The sequence below is a fragment of the Sinocyclocheilus anshuiensis genome, unplaced genomic scaffold (genome assembly GCF_001515605.1).
Source record: "Sinocyclocheilus anshuiensis isolate Anshui unplaced genomic scaffold, SAMN03320099.WGS_v1.1 scaffold822, whole genome shotgun sequence".
NCBI lineage: Eukaryota > Metazoa > Chordata > Actinopteri > Cypriniformes > Cyprinidae > Sinocyclocheilus > Sinocyclocheilus anshuiensis.
Window position 1 is genome coordinate 365,919 of NW_015539892.1, and position 15,700 is coordinate 381,618.

Here is a 15,700-nt window from a genome sequence, read left to right on the forward strand (position 1 = left end):
GGGGGGGGGGGGAAGTAAAATGTAAAAAATTACATTTTACTTATGTAAAAGTATTTGTTTTCACTTTCAATCAATTTAATTCATCCTTGCTGAATTAAAGAATTAATTTCTAAATAATAATATTTAATAATAAATAAATAAAACTCTTATTGACCCCAAACTTTTAACCAGGATGGCTATATAAATTTAAAAAAGTATTTCATTCAATTTTCAGTGAAAAATCACTATAATTTTATATATATTATTACTGTGATAAAAAAAAGTACTCATTTGATCATACCGCCCACCACTAGTGAACGGTTTGTCTTCCCCAGATATAATGGTCCATATAATTCTTTCCGTACAGGTGCATTCCACTGACATCATTAACACCGAACAAGACATTACAGCAACTACAGTACGAGCTTGTTATGTCAGGTTTGAGAGCTAAACTTCAGGGGAATTAGAAGTTCAAGTCCTTAAACACACAGCTCCCTGAAGCCACAGACTCCACCAGGTTGAAAAGAGTGAAGGAGGCTGGCGGTGATCCAAGCCTGAGATAAAGGCCTCCAACACGTTCCTATAGTTTACAGAGCGCGGCATAAAAGGATGTGTCAGAAAATATTTCATGGGCAAACACCTGCATCTCTGGAAACTATTTGGAGGAGAAATGGTAAATATGCTGGATAGTTTACATCAAAAATAAGATTTAGAACGGTATGGGGACTGACGGCATACATTTAGAGTGCTATTTATTGGAGTGCCGTTGAATTGAAACCACGTGTTAGGACACTTTAAAGCTATGTCTCTGTGTTCTTCAAAGGGAAAAGAGACAGAAATTACCCTTGCCTGCTACACTCTTCCTCGCTGATAACTCCCAAGAACACACACGAGTCCCATTTAGCACATGCTTGAAATTTATCACACGGTAAACAAAGTTTTTTCCTTCTGTGCCTCTTCAGTCCTAATTTCAAACACCTCTTGAAACCATTTTGACATTGCAAATCCAGCTGTAAATTTCCATTAGTCTGAGCTCAGATAATCACTTCTCGCTCTCTGGGTATTTGCTTTCACAGATTTTCTCACCCATTTCCCTTGTTATTCTTCAGGTAATCCCTGGCTCAAAGGAGGAAGGCCCAGGGTCATCACCAATAACCCCCTTGAGGCTGACACCATAAACCTCTCTGAAAAGCTTCGGATAGTTGTTGGAAAGGGGGCAGGTGGACTAAAAACCCAAAGAGAGTGATGTCTTGTGAGGGTCCGTGGCAAGACAGCAAGTCAAGTTTTCCCCTTTGTTCAGTTCTTGAATTTCAGGCCGAATGGAAATTTTTTCCTTTTGCGAGAATGTGTTGGCAGATGTGGAAATTTGAAAGTTACAGCCAATTTAATAGTACCTGACGGGCCCCGATAAACATTTCAAAGCATACGGACAGAAGTTGGGAAGCAGCTTTTGATTTTACAATGTCCACGTACACACCACAGCTAATTATGGTTGTCACTTGTCTTTAGAGTATTTAATTTCAGTCTGAACTACTCAGAGTTCAATTTACAAAACTGACAGCCACATTTGACAACAGACCACCTAATTTGGTCCTTTAAAAAAATCATTAAATTATGAATAATTATGAAAAAATTATACATTTGAAGAAAAAAAAAGATACTATATAAAACGGTAAAAACAGCAATATTGTGAAATATTATTACATTTTAAAATGACTTTTCTATTTTAAAATATAGTTTATTTCTGTGATGGCAAAGCTGAATTTTCAGTATCATTACTCCAGTCTTCAGTGTCACACGATCCTTCAGAAATCGTTCTAATATGCTGATTTGCTGCTCAAGAAACATTTGTTATTATTATCAATGTTGAAAACTGAGATAAACTGAGATAAATTATTTCAGGATTCTTTAATGAATAGAAAGTTCAAAAGAACAGCATTTATTTGACAGAAAATGTTTGTATAAATTTAAAGTCTTTACGGTTACTTTTGATTAATTCAGTGCATCCTTCATGAATAAAAGTATTCATTCCTTAAAGAAATATTACTAACCTCAAACCTTTAAACAGTAGTGTCTCTTATTTAGCTCATACTGCTTCAAAACACCCAACATTTGAAATATTTGGCATCCATGTTTCTTTTGTGAGACACCAATCTGTTTCCATGCTAATCACTATGTCAACCATCTCAAATTCAAGATGTAACACCTGTATTTTGCACACACATAGTACAATAATTTACTTTTAATTGCATTTAAATGCTGTTCTCACTCCCGAAGTGTGTGTGTATGCAACCTGGTGGCCCTAAAAAGACTGTTGAGTAGGCCACTAGTACAGATCACTTGCCTGTGAGAGGATCAGCTTCTTCTACCCAAACACTGTCCTTTTTTAATAAAAGAGAAATGGCACAAGAACTTGGATCATCATTAAAGGGCAAAAGACAACCTGTTGACAACAAAGTATGTGTGTCAGGTGTCTGGAGAACATCTTTGGTCCATGAACATGGCTTTCTATGTGGCAGTTGACCTGAATAAACATCTTGCTAAACAGCGTGAAATGTAAGTTAGTTTAGAGACTTACAGTAAATACTTAAAGGGATAGTTCACTCAAAAATGATACTTATGTCATTCCAAACCTGTGGATTAAACTCTGTGGAATATTTGAAGAATATCCAAGCCACTATATTCAATATAATGAAAGTGAAGAGCTGACAAGCTCCAAAATGCCAAAAAAGTACCATACAGTACATGTAGTCCATACTACATTATATGACTAGTGCTATAGTAAAAAGTCTTCTGAAGTTATATGACAGTTTTGTATGAAGAACAGACAAATCATTGATTTCAAATCATTCACTTAATATCTAATTATAAGTCGATATTAGCTTAAATTTTTGTCTGTTTTTCACACAAAGCTGTTTGCTTCAAAATATTTTAAATATAGCACACAAGTCATATGGACTATGATATTTTAATGATACTTTTACGGTGCTTTTCCTTTTTGAAGCTCACAAACACCAGATACCATTCATTATAATAGCACTGAAAAGTACCTTTTGTGTTCCACGGAAGAAAGAAAAGTTAAAATAGTTTGGAATGATATGAGGGTGAATAAATTAAGGCACAATTTTCATCTCTGTGTGAACTACAGGCTTTTAGGAGTACACTGTAAAAAATGACTGTGAATTTAACGGTAAAAGACTGTAAAAATGCTACAGTAAAAACCTGTTAACATTGTTTAAAAGCTGCTTGTGATGGGTTTTGGTTCATCATGTGACTTTCTCATCACCACCTGCATTTGGTGGTTATCAGTGTATTACAAAGGTACAAAACAGATTTCAGTACTTCAATAGGTTGGTATAGTAACATTATATCAGTTAATGAAATTACAGTATTTAACTGTAAATTTAAGTTAAAACCGTAAAACCTAAAATGTTGCTACCGTATTTTTTACGGTAAAATTCCGGCAACCACAGCTGCCGGTTTTTTACCGTAAATTTTATGGAATTTTTTACAGTGTATGAAACACTTAATAATTTTACACTTCAAAATAATTTTGCCTTTTTATGCCATTTTTATTTTATGGCATGTATGCAAGCTGCACCATACTTACAAAAAGTCAAAGCGTGCCTCACAAGAATGCTAATGTTTCATGCCTTCCATGTGCATACTGTACCACACATATTATGCCTTGTAATGACTGGTACTCATGAATCAGTAATGAGTGATGTAGGTAACTGAGATGGCTACAGTCACGTCTGCCTTACAACAGACGTTTTTTTAAAACAAAACAGAACAACAAAAAAGAGCTCTGAAAGTTTGTGTACTTTCATGATATGAAAAATATTGAAGGTATGACTGACCTGATGCTACATCCTGGAGGTAATATGAGTCATGTGTGAGTAGAGGTTTGTGCATGTGTGCTGCAGCTGAAAGCACTGCTCTGGCCCGAATCACAATGGTAACCTGATGATCCTGAAGTTTAAAGGGAGGGGAGACCCTTTAAGCCCCCCAAAAATGGGACAAATGGGATTGTTTGTTGCCCCTGAAGACTGTGAACTAAGTTACTCCCATGATTATTGTCACAAACTCTCCTACATACAATTACATGCATAAACTTTGGCTCTAAAAATTGCACTTTTTTTCTGTATGAAGTATAGAGAGGAATAGAAAATATAGATAAAAACTAGAAGATTATTCAAAAGAATTAGAAAAAAAAATAAGTCCAGGTCAGAGTTTAAGTCTAAAACTTAAAAGTGGACCAATGTACAACTGAAAAATCAGGTTTGTTTTATCATTTTTATGGGCACAAAGTACTTCGAAATTTATGAACACAACTTCACTTGTAAAGTATTGAATGCATGCATGTGTTATCAAACTGTCCTACCTCTCTCCTCCTCGTCTTCACTCTCTATCACTTCAGAACTTTAATCAGATGATGCCGTAATTATATATTTATGTTTCAATATTCCACTTTTGCTCCCATGCTTAATCCTGAATGGGTAAACAGAATGCTCTTGTCACCCAGTCCGAAGCAGCTCCTTTTGAGAAATTGATTGCTGTGGTAGTCAGAGCCAGAAGTCCCCTGTCTTAGTGCCTCCTCTGTAGACAGGGAAGCCACAGGTCCTAAAACCTGACAGGTTCAAGCTTTTAGTTTACAATGGGAAGAAAGTCATTTTAACTTCTAAAAGGTATGAGTCCATTTCTGCCACGAAATAAACAAATAAAAAGGGTAAATTCAACTTTTTATCTCTGAATTCTGACTTTTCTCTCGCATTTCTGAGAATTTTATCTAAAAAGAATTCTATAATTTGTTATCTAGATATAGAATTCTAAAAATAATTCTATATCTCACTATTCTAAAAATAATTGTGAGATATAAACTCAGAATTGCAAGATACAAACTCGCAATTCTGAAAGAAAAACTGGAAAAAAATTGTGAGATGTCAACTCATAATTCTTCAGATTATGTTATATCTGGCAATTTTGAGAAAAAGTCATCTTTAATTTATATCTCACAATTCTGAAACAATGTCCGAATTTTGAGATATCAACTCAAACTGCAAGAAAAAAAAATCAGAATTTTGATATTAAAAAACTTCAGTTTCCTTTTTTTAATATTTTTTATTTAGTAGGAGAAATGGACAGTTCAGCCCAAAAAAATTCAATTCTGTCATTATTTACTCAGCTAGGCTGGTCAAAACCTTTATGAATTTCTTTCTTCTGAGATGTTTTGTGGAAAGACCATGCTGCTCTTTTCCATGTAACGATACAAAAAGCACAACAAAAGTAATTCATCCATCTCTTGGGATATATTGCAAGTCTCCTATATGACACGCCATGCCATAAAGGAATGCACTGAAACTTAATTGTTACAAAAAAATTAAAAATTAAAATTTAAGTCACCCTACTACTAGCCATTAAAAGTGCAATGAACATTTTATGTCAGTATTATCAATTTCTGAGTGCAACAAAATATTCAAGGAGAAAAAATGTAGGGCTTTTGCATTTGATTGGGTTGTGAAAAGTGGTCATTAGATCCTGTAAAGTGAGTCAGTCAAAAAAAAGGTTTGATGATATCAGCTAAAAAGGAATGTTGTATCAGAGAACAAGCAAAGAATGCATCATGATTTGGCAGGCGGAGGGTCTCCACGTGATGGAATTAGTATTATTTTAGTACTATTAGTATTAAATATAATTCAACTCAAGCACATTAAACAATTTAAAGTATGATGGTTCACAGTGTTTATATGTCTTCATAGCACACAGCAGACAAATTAGCTAGTGACTAAGGCTTAAAACCTCTAGACGTAACCTATCTCATACTGTGGACTTTAGAGTCTGCATAAGGCTGAGTTAAGAGTGATTCAACTAGTCGTAACCCTTTGATTTGTGTTTGCTGTAGGATTGTAAAGAGTGCATATGCCTCTTAAAATAGCAAACTGAAGACCAAAGCAACACAAAGACACAACACCAATCACTGGAATTTCACACATGACGCCAGCAGTCACAAATCCAATGACAGACCGGATGACCTCAGAGACGTCACCGGAACATCACTACTAGCAATGTAAAAACAGAGAAAATTCTATTTATACAATCCCAATCCTAATCCATTTTCTATAGCCACTACTATTTTTTTCCAAACAATTTAACAGATCTTAACATCGGAAACATTGAGTAGTAATGAAGATATAGTTCAATACGTAAAATTCTATTTATATGGCTTTCCAATTTGTAACTGAATTATTTTTTTGTTGGTAAAAAAAAAGAAGCTAAATAGCTAAAGTAGCATACAAAATAGCATATGGTTGATATTAGTTTCTTGTTTACAGAACTGTTGTACAAACGCAACTCCTGCAATGTTGCTTAAATTAAAACTGCTCTTGTGACGTGCCGATTCAAAGAGGTACTTGCACAGGATTTCCGAAGGCTTTGCTACATCCTGAGGTAATTCCAAAAATGCAACATAATTATAATGGGATTTCTACAACAAATGCACATTAGATGAAGCATTCCAGTGCAAGTCAGTCCTTGTTAGTTCAATGCCATTTTGCAATATCCAGATTCGTCAAGGCTCATTCGCAAAGCGACGAACCTGCCCAGCAACACATGTTTGTTTACATTTTGGGGCCAATCAAAGACTCATAAGCATGTGTTTTTCCATCTGATGACTGAATTGCAACACTCTCTAAAACATTGCATTTCAAGGCAAGAGAAATGGAGCTACAGAAAACAATTTGCCAGTTAAACAACTTTGTCAGTTTACAACGTTTCACTATTATTCATCAGAAATAATGATGCTTGTCTTGTGAAGTACCACACTAATAAAAACAACTTCTGAATTTTTATCTAAAAGAACAGATATTCAGATCAGTTCCTCAATGTTCTAGCAGCACGGTCTATTTTTCAAATTGCCTGGATCGGTTTTACATTGGAGAATGGAGGTCACTGTCAGCTTGCTGTTTGTGTTTGTCAAACAAATACATGACACTTTCACTCCGTTTTTTCTTCATGGTGTTATATAAAGGTCTGACTTTTCATTGGTGGAGATGGAGTAATGGATTCTCGCAAACGCACAGATCAAAGAATCAAAGAATCAAAGAACATCAAAGAACATCACAATCTATACAATTGCCTCCAAGGGTGATGATGTTGCTTGCAGCATCAAAAAGATTTAAGGGTATATGTGATAGAAAATCATGTTTGCAGACACACAATCAAGTAAATATGCAAATGTAATTTTGAGGTTTGCAGACCGTGGCAGTCCAAACAGTATTGTTTCTTGTTGGTGTTAGCATGGGCTCAATACTCAAAAACAGCAGGGAATGGAAATGTAAGAGTCTGGAAGATGGTCTTGAGTGATCGGCATATAGTTTCAATCAGTATGACAACAGACAGTGGTACAAAAACATGTGCTGACTAACAGGACAAAACTGAAGTAAACACTCCCATGGAAACTGTGTTTAGGTTTTAACATCTAATCATATTACTCCTGAGCTAGTCTTTCTGGTAACATCTGGTCGACCTAGAAGCTCATTCTGGCCAAGAACCATTCACATGACTATCTGACCGACATTTACTATAAAGCAAGCAACAAAAATGAAACCAGGTGTATACCAGCTGGCTTGCTGGTCGTAGCTGAAGCAAAATCCTTCTAAAACTTACCAAAAGACCAGTCAGACCAGTTAAAGCTAGCAAACAAGTTTAGGCTGGTTTAAAGGAATATTTTACGCAAAAGTAAAAAACTGGTCATCATTTACATACTCTCATGTTGTTCCAAACCTGTATGACTTTCTTTCTTCTGTATGACTTTTCCCATTTCCCATTGACTTTTACGGTTTAGACAAAAACAGCTGAAAGATTATTTAAAATATCATCTTTCGTGTTCCGCAGAGAAAAGAAATGACATGGAATGACATGAAGGTGAGTAAACGATGACAGGATTTTAATTTTTGAGTAAACTATCGCTTTAAGCAAGCATTGAAAAAGGCGCATTCATCTTTTCTTCTATTCAACTAAATGGAACTATAAAAAACACAGGTAAACAAACCTGAGGAATAGATGGGTGGAGGTAAATATGCATTATTGCCATTTAAATTGGTTGTAGGCTCCTCTTCATATCAGTGATCAACACTGTTGTATGCTTTATCTTGCTCAACAAATTTTTCAGGTTTTGTGTCAGACCCATCTATTAATTCAAGTTATTGCCATGTGATCTGTAAATGTCATCAGATGTCTTTAGAAGAGTGTGAAATTTGTAACTGGATAGGAACATACTGAACATATCTCTAACAAAGACAAATCACCCTGCATCATGTATACGGATCTCCATAGCCACATCTCTTTTTTGTGCATGTATTATGATATGTAAGGAGCGGTTCAACTTTCACAGTTTTGAGAAATAAGTGTAAACAGACCTTTTGCATGGATGCAATCTGTTCGCATTTACCATCCACCTCTGACTCGCAGTCAGATGAAAAGAATTACAAGATCATTTCCTATTAATTTCCCCCTCAAAAATACACCCAGAATGGATGAAAAATAAATTCCTAGGTTGTTTGAAATTCTTTCATGAAAATAATCAGTAAGGATTTTGAATCAGGCATGAAAGGAGGATTAATATCTTCAAAAGACTTCAAAGGCAGTACAGTAGCGCACGGCAAAGAAAAAAGGGGGGAAGGAGTAAAAATAATGTAAAAACGCTAGCGTGAAAAGTACAGACTGCAAGGTAGATGAGAGAATCAATTAACCGGGACTTAAATTCAAGTCTTAACAAATATACCCCCGGTTTCACATACAAGGCTTAAGCCTAGTCACAGACTTAAATGTAAGCCTGAGCTGTTTCAACTGAAAGAAACTTGCATTGATTGATCTTAAAGTGCCCCTATTATGGATTTTTGAAAATTACCTTTCATGCAGTGTGTAACACAGCTCTAAGTGAATGAAAACATCCTGCAAAGTTTTAAATCTGAAAGTGCACCGTGAATAAAGTTATTCTCTGAATCATTGAAACGAGTCGTTTTTAAAACAAATCCCAAGCCGTTTCATGTTGACGTCAAAATGAAACATTTGCATATTACCCGCCCACTTGTTGGTCTTTTCGCGTTGGTCTGAATGAAAATGCAAATTCATTCTTTGCCACTAGGTGCCGTTTTTGGAGCGGTAAAATAGCGGTTTCCTCGGTAACGCGGTACACAAAGCAGCACTGCGCTCACAAACGCTGCTTTATCAGGCATTACAGTCAGGCATGATGAAATGAAAATGAAATCATTAAACTAATCGTTTGGGAGTCGTTGAGCAAATAAGGTAAAAAATAAATGCATATTATAAGACAATGAAAGTGTTTTGTGACCTTGCATGCATGTCAACCTGTTGTTGGGGACTCTCAAAACCAAAATATGAACCTTTCATTACCCATAATAGGGGCACTTTAAAATATGTCCTTGTTTTGTCTCAAGATCCACACCAGTAATGTTTTTTTTCAAAGGCATGTTAATAAAAATTACTTAAATGTCCTAATTGAACTATGGCCTAATACTGGCTTAGTCTAAGCCCTGTCTGTGAAACCAGGCCATAGTCTACAAATATAAACCTAGTAATATGAGGGAATGTTTTTCCAGACCTGGAAAAATCTATTAATACAATCTTAAAAAGTAATGGAAATTTCTATATTTATTCTACATTTATATTGTCAATATTATATATATATATATAGAGAGAGAGAGAGAGAGAGAGATAGTTTTTAATTTTACTCAAATGTAACATGTTTTACAGCTAGAAATAATCTTTGTGATCTCTATATTTTTTAATTAATATTGCACTACTGACTTAGCAACTAACTAACCCTGACCCTGATCAGCACATCCAGGTTTTTCACATTATCCCGATTTTGCTTTGTATGTAAACACCTGTTTTCTGTCAGCTTATTCAATACGTTTTGATGTCTAAACTGGAGATAAAAACAATGATTTCAAAGTCTCATGTAAATGCATTCCTTATGGCTATCGGCTTTCTGTTATACAGTACATGCAAATGCACTCACTCTGACAACACAGAAAAGGGATCCATAATTGGAAAATCACACAGATGTACTGCAGCAGCATAATGATCTTAACAATACCATTTATGTAACTCAAACACACAGCAGCGTGAACAATAATGAACTTATGCACTCGAAAGCTGAACTTATACACCCCCCCCCATTCTACACTTGAGATGAAGAGTGGCTAGGAAAAGTCATTTCCTCTGAACGAGCATGAGCCAAGTGTTGTTCATAAGATGAGAAGAAAGTTTCATCGGCTCTGCAGATTCTCAAGACATACAGTCAGAATGAAAGAATTCAGACTCTGAAGACCAAGAATCTGCTGCCAAAGACCTCTTGACCTTCTCCTTGAGCCATCAGGATGGACATAATTTCGCTACTGACACACAGAAGACAGTATCTGTGTTGTGTCAGATGTAAATGTCGATTTCCATGCTGGATTTCAGTTTCCTGACAACAGCGTGGACAGAAATTCACAAAATCCTGCCATTTTGTGTTCTTTGGAACAGACAACCGCCTCTTTGAAAATATTGACTTTGAACATGTTCGGTTGATTACGTCAATGAGACACTGCCAGAAAACAGGGCTTTAGCACCGTGATTACGATCATGACTGGAAATCTGTGTGAACTACTTGGTAGAAAGAACTCTTCATGTTGATATATATTATTAAAAACCACGAAACAGAGAAATCAGACTCTTTTTGTTCAAATGCGTCCAACATTTTTACCTTAAAAACTAGTAATAGCCTGCACACAGAAACTTTTTTGCAATCATATAATCTTCTGGAGAATGTTGAAGAATTTATCTCTAGCCATTAAGCCAAATGAATCTTTTAATTACTCTCAGCAGTTACAGTATTAAAGCTGAAGTGTGTATTTTTTTCATTTCTCTGTTTTTTTGAGACCAACATACATACGTTGAGGCTATATGTCAAACAATGGAAGACAGATGAGTTCTTACAGTATTTACATGCTTCAGATTTAAAGGGACAGTTCTTTAAACAATGAAAAATCTGTCATCATTTACTCACCCTCATGTTGCTCCAAAACTTACTTTCCTTCTTCTGTGGAACAAAAAAAAAAATTTAGAAAACATATTACACTATTTCATATAGACTAGATGCAACTCATTCTATTTTTCACAGCTGTTAGAGATGGATGTACTCTTTATTATGACAAATAAGCACTTTAAAATGCATTTTTCACCACATTAAGTGCTCAATGACCTTTAATATGAATAGTGCTTTTACAAAACCGGCAGCTATACTGTGAGCTCTATATGAATATTTGCCATAGTTTGAGGTTTGAACAAAATTTGCATTTTTATCCTGAGGGGGAACAGTTTTTTTATGCCACAATAATAGAAGTGTTAATTCACACTCTCGCTGTCTGCAAATGGTGCCCCTTTGTTCGTTTTCTTCAGTGTAGGCATTATTTCCTGTCGAGTTCAGTGCTTCACATTCTCAGACAGAAATTTCTGTATCTTTCATATGAACGCCTTACAAATCCATGAGAGTTTTTAAAAGAATTTAACATAATCGGTTGTATTTCAGTTTATGCTGCTACGTAAGTCATGCTAAATCCTTTATTATGCAGCATCTGAAAGACATTTTAACAACTGCTACTTAAGGGTTGATAATTGTTTTATCTTATATTTTGTTTCATATTTTAAAGGGGTTATATGATGCGATTTAAATTTTTCCTTTCTCTTTGGAGTGTTACAAGCTCTTGGTGCATAAAGAAGATCTGTAAAGTTGCAAAGACTAAAGTCTCAAATCCAAAGAGATATTCTTTATAAAAGTTAAGCGTCAACCATGCCTACCTAAAACGGCTCGTAGATTTTATGGACGACAGTTTTTTGAACCTAGAAGAGTACAAGGCTGGCTGTGCACAAAGGCTATTTCTAAAAAAAAAAAAAAAAAGGGTCAATTCTGACTTTGCTATGACAATCTGGCGCTTCTGAATCAGCGACTGTAAGTAGGTTTTGTTATTAGTTTAAGTATTTGCTATTGACTGTTCAAATGCGGAGTTTTGCGCAGCGCAGAGTAATTGAAAAATAATGTGTTTTTTGAACATTAAAGCATGTCAACATATTCTGTTACACCAAATACAGAAAATAATGATCTTTAAAATAGCATCATATGACCCCTTTAACTATAGGCTAAAATGAGACTGAATAAGGGTTATCATCTCTCAATCAGCTGTTTTCTGAAGCTGTTGTTCCTGTTTATTTAAAGGGAAGGTTATATCATATGGAGTGTTGACAAATCAGCATATACTAAAGCATTGTACACAGAACGCGTTTTTGACTTTAACGTGAGATGCAAGGCAATAAAAAAAAAGTTTACATTTTCAACTATTCAACTGTGTAAAGTCAATGTAAAAGCCAAGAGAGAAAAAAAAAAAGAACAGCGTAGTGGAATGCAACAATGCATTCTGTGCCAACAGTTTTGGTTGTAAGCATGAATATAACTCTTTGTATATTATCTGAGAAGAGCTCTGAGAAAACATTAGAATATATAAACGTCTGCCCACACACATCATCAGCTTGTACAGGAAACACTTGTCCGCATCACAGGCTTATATCGCACGTCAGTACTTAAGAGTTGTCAAACATGACGTGATAAGTGAAATGTGATGGAAGAGCATAAAACAAAATAGATTTGAACAGCGGTGAACAATCTTCTCTCTTTTGAGCACCGCTGCCGGCCTGTTGTGTTGAAGTAACAATTTAGAGCAGGAAAAGAAAAGGAGCAGAAAATATTTGTATACAATTTCACCAACAGGCAAAATAAAATAAAACAAATAAAAAAATAAAATAAAATGCTAACTGTACATCGCTGGCTCTAAACTATGAAAAAAATATTATCTATAACTTAAAGTCTGGTTTACTTTAGTTCTCAATCTAGAGTAATAGAATCTACAGGATCTAGATTAAAATTTAAACTAGACAGGTACTGATTCATGAAATTAACTATAATGGGTTTGACCTTATTCCTTCTATTAACATCTGCTAAAATATTTTAATCCATAATACTTGTCTCAGGCCATCAGGGAAGTTTAATAGGAATGTTCACAGAATAAATAAGCATCACAGCAATGCTCATAATGACCTCTCCAATCAGACTGACTATTGAGTAATGTGTTCTAGAATTCTCTGGCAACTTAAAAACACACCGATTTGTCTAAAGCTTATCATTTGGAAACCAGCTGAAAGTCCAAGTTGGAAGATGAATTACCAGTAAGAGTATTAGGTTTGCCAAGGTTCTATTCCCACCCACAGCATATGTGCGCACACACAAACACTATACTGACATTATTATAGAAGAGCTCCTAAGCTATTGCATGTCGTGAAGCCCCTCCTAACAAGCACCAGCAGATCAAGTGACCCCTCTCACCTTTGAAATCCAAGAAGCGATCCAAAAAGCTATACCATCTTTTAAGGAATTAGCACAAAGACTCTCTCCATATGAACGCGCATGGCACCTGAAGAATACAATGACCCCCAGGCACTGCCTCAATTGGTTCAACTGATAATGTATTCACTAAATGTTTCTTAACCAATGACAACTGTCAATTTATGACAATTATAGGTAAAAAAAAAAATAAAAATAAAAATGAATAAGTAATTGTTATTTTGTTCACAAAATCAATTTTTTGTCAATTTACTTTGGGTTCTATATAGACAATGAGAAATCCAGCAGGTTTCTTTTGCACGTTTGGTGACCCATATCATCTCTTGGGTTTATCTCCCACTGTCATTTACACTCCTCTCCAATCTGTCCATCCAACCCTCTCTGTTCATTGTTCTCTCCTCCATCATTGGGAAAAAAGGAGGGGGAAATTCCTCTGTAATTAATCTTACAACACAAGATTTGGAGGATTTTGGAACAAAACTAAGGCTGCTTGGCTGGATAAATTAAGCAATATTTTTTTGTCTTTTGCGCTAATACTCTCTCAATCATACGATCAAATTATTTCCAGATTATAAGACTTAAGTATTGTTAGTCTTGGCATTTTAATTTTTTTCAGAAGTCAAATGTTGAAACGCATTTATTGACAGAAGCAAATATAAGCTCGTTTATTGTCAGGGTTACTAACTAACACAAAATTGTTAATAATAATAAAATAAATAATACATAATATAAAAAATGTTCAGCTATTTGCCAAGGCAACATTTCTCATTTTCATTTAGTTAATGTATTAAAACAACTAAAACTTAAAAAAAAAAAAAATGAATATACATATAAAAAACAAAAATCTCGTTTATTGTCAGGGTTACTAACTAACACAAAATTGTTAATAATAATGAAATAAATAATACATATAAAAAATGTTCAGCTATTTGCCAAGGCAACATTTCTCATTTTCATTTAGTTAATGTATTAAAACAACTAAAACTTAAAAAAAAAAAAAATGAATATACATATAAAAAACAAAAATGACCAAAAACACCAAAATTACTAGAACCTTAACTAAAATAAAAACAGAAAATACAAAAATAAAAACTAATTCACAATATAAATAAAGACATATAATAACATCTCAATGATATTAAAATAACACCGTTCATTGTAAAAGTGAATAACTTTATGTTATGTGAAATGTTAAGAGAACATTTAACATTTTGCAATTATGGGAACAAGTTCTCTGAACATTCTGAAATAAATATCAGCATTTAAGAATGTTAGATGAACGGTCCAACTAAAATTTTTCAGAAACAAACATTCCATGAATGATGTGTAAACAATGATTTTGAGAACATTATTAAAGACTATGAACAAACACTTTAATAACGTTACTGTAAGAGCGTTTGTTTATAACCAGAACATGAGCCAAAGTTATGAGAACGTTCCCTGTTAGCTGGAAGAGTACTGTGCACTGTAAACCCTACTAAGTTTGCTGATTACATGTGATCAGTTACATCAAAATTGATTAGGTTAATATACTCTGAGATTATAGTTATCAGAACTTTAGATTTTCGTGTACACACACATTAATTGCTCTTAACTTGAAATAATGAGTGAGCTAGCTCAATATTGCATGTGGTTGCCAAATTGGTCCAGGTATGTCGTTGCTAAGTTGTTCTGAGTGGTTGTTCCCATGTTGCTAAGGCATTTCTAGGTGGTTCCTGGATGGATTGTTCAAACCCAAACAAGTGATTATTGATGCTTGCATTGGCAAGCAACACTAATTAACCACAACCAACACAGAGAGCACTGATGGATGGCAAACTCTGCACAGAAGCATCAGATTGGTGATATATATTTGCTGCCTCCTTGTGGTGTCCATCAAACATTCTGTTGTGTCTAAATCTCTGCAACAAATGTTCTTGTGGAAATACACTACCGGGTGATGTGAAGATGTTTATACAAGAACAACTGTTATCTCTAAACCTCCCAGCTGGAGTGTTTCACATTCAATAAAAGTCAATAATTTTTTTCAACCTAATAGTTGTGTTGCAGCCAATCCTCCCCAATCATTTACATTCACTGCAGGCTCCATTCTCAACCACAAGAGGGCACTTTTTAGACACTGGACTGTCCCCATTTCAGTGTTTACCAGGGCAGCAATCCATAAATTAGATAATGCTATGAACACAACTAGCCTGATGCGCATTTCATTTTAACAGATGACTGTATTTCCAAACATACTTTGCAAAGTGTAATTATGCATGT

The 15,700-nt window shown here is 34.8% G+C and overlaps 1 protein-coding gene across 1 annotated transcript in view; it reads right to left on the minus strand.

Annotated features, from left to right (window-relative positions):
- LOC107685837 (nerve growth factor-like) overlaps positions 1-4,501 on the minus strand; it is a 24,307-nt gene extending 19,806 nt beyond the window's left edge. Inside the window, exon 1 of the mRNA XM_016482572.1 lies at positions 4,364-4,501. The gene's annotated coding sequence lies outside the window, so the exon portion shown is untranslated. The remainder of the gene's footprint in view (positions 1-4,363) is intronic.
- Between the last annotated feature and the right edge of the window lie 11,199 nt (positions 4,502-15,700).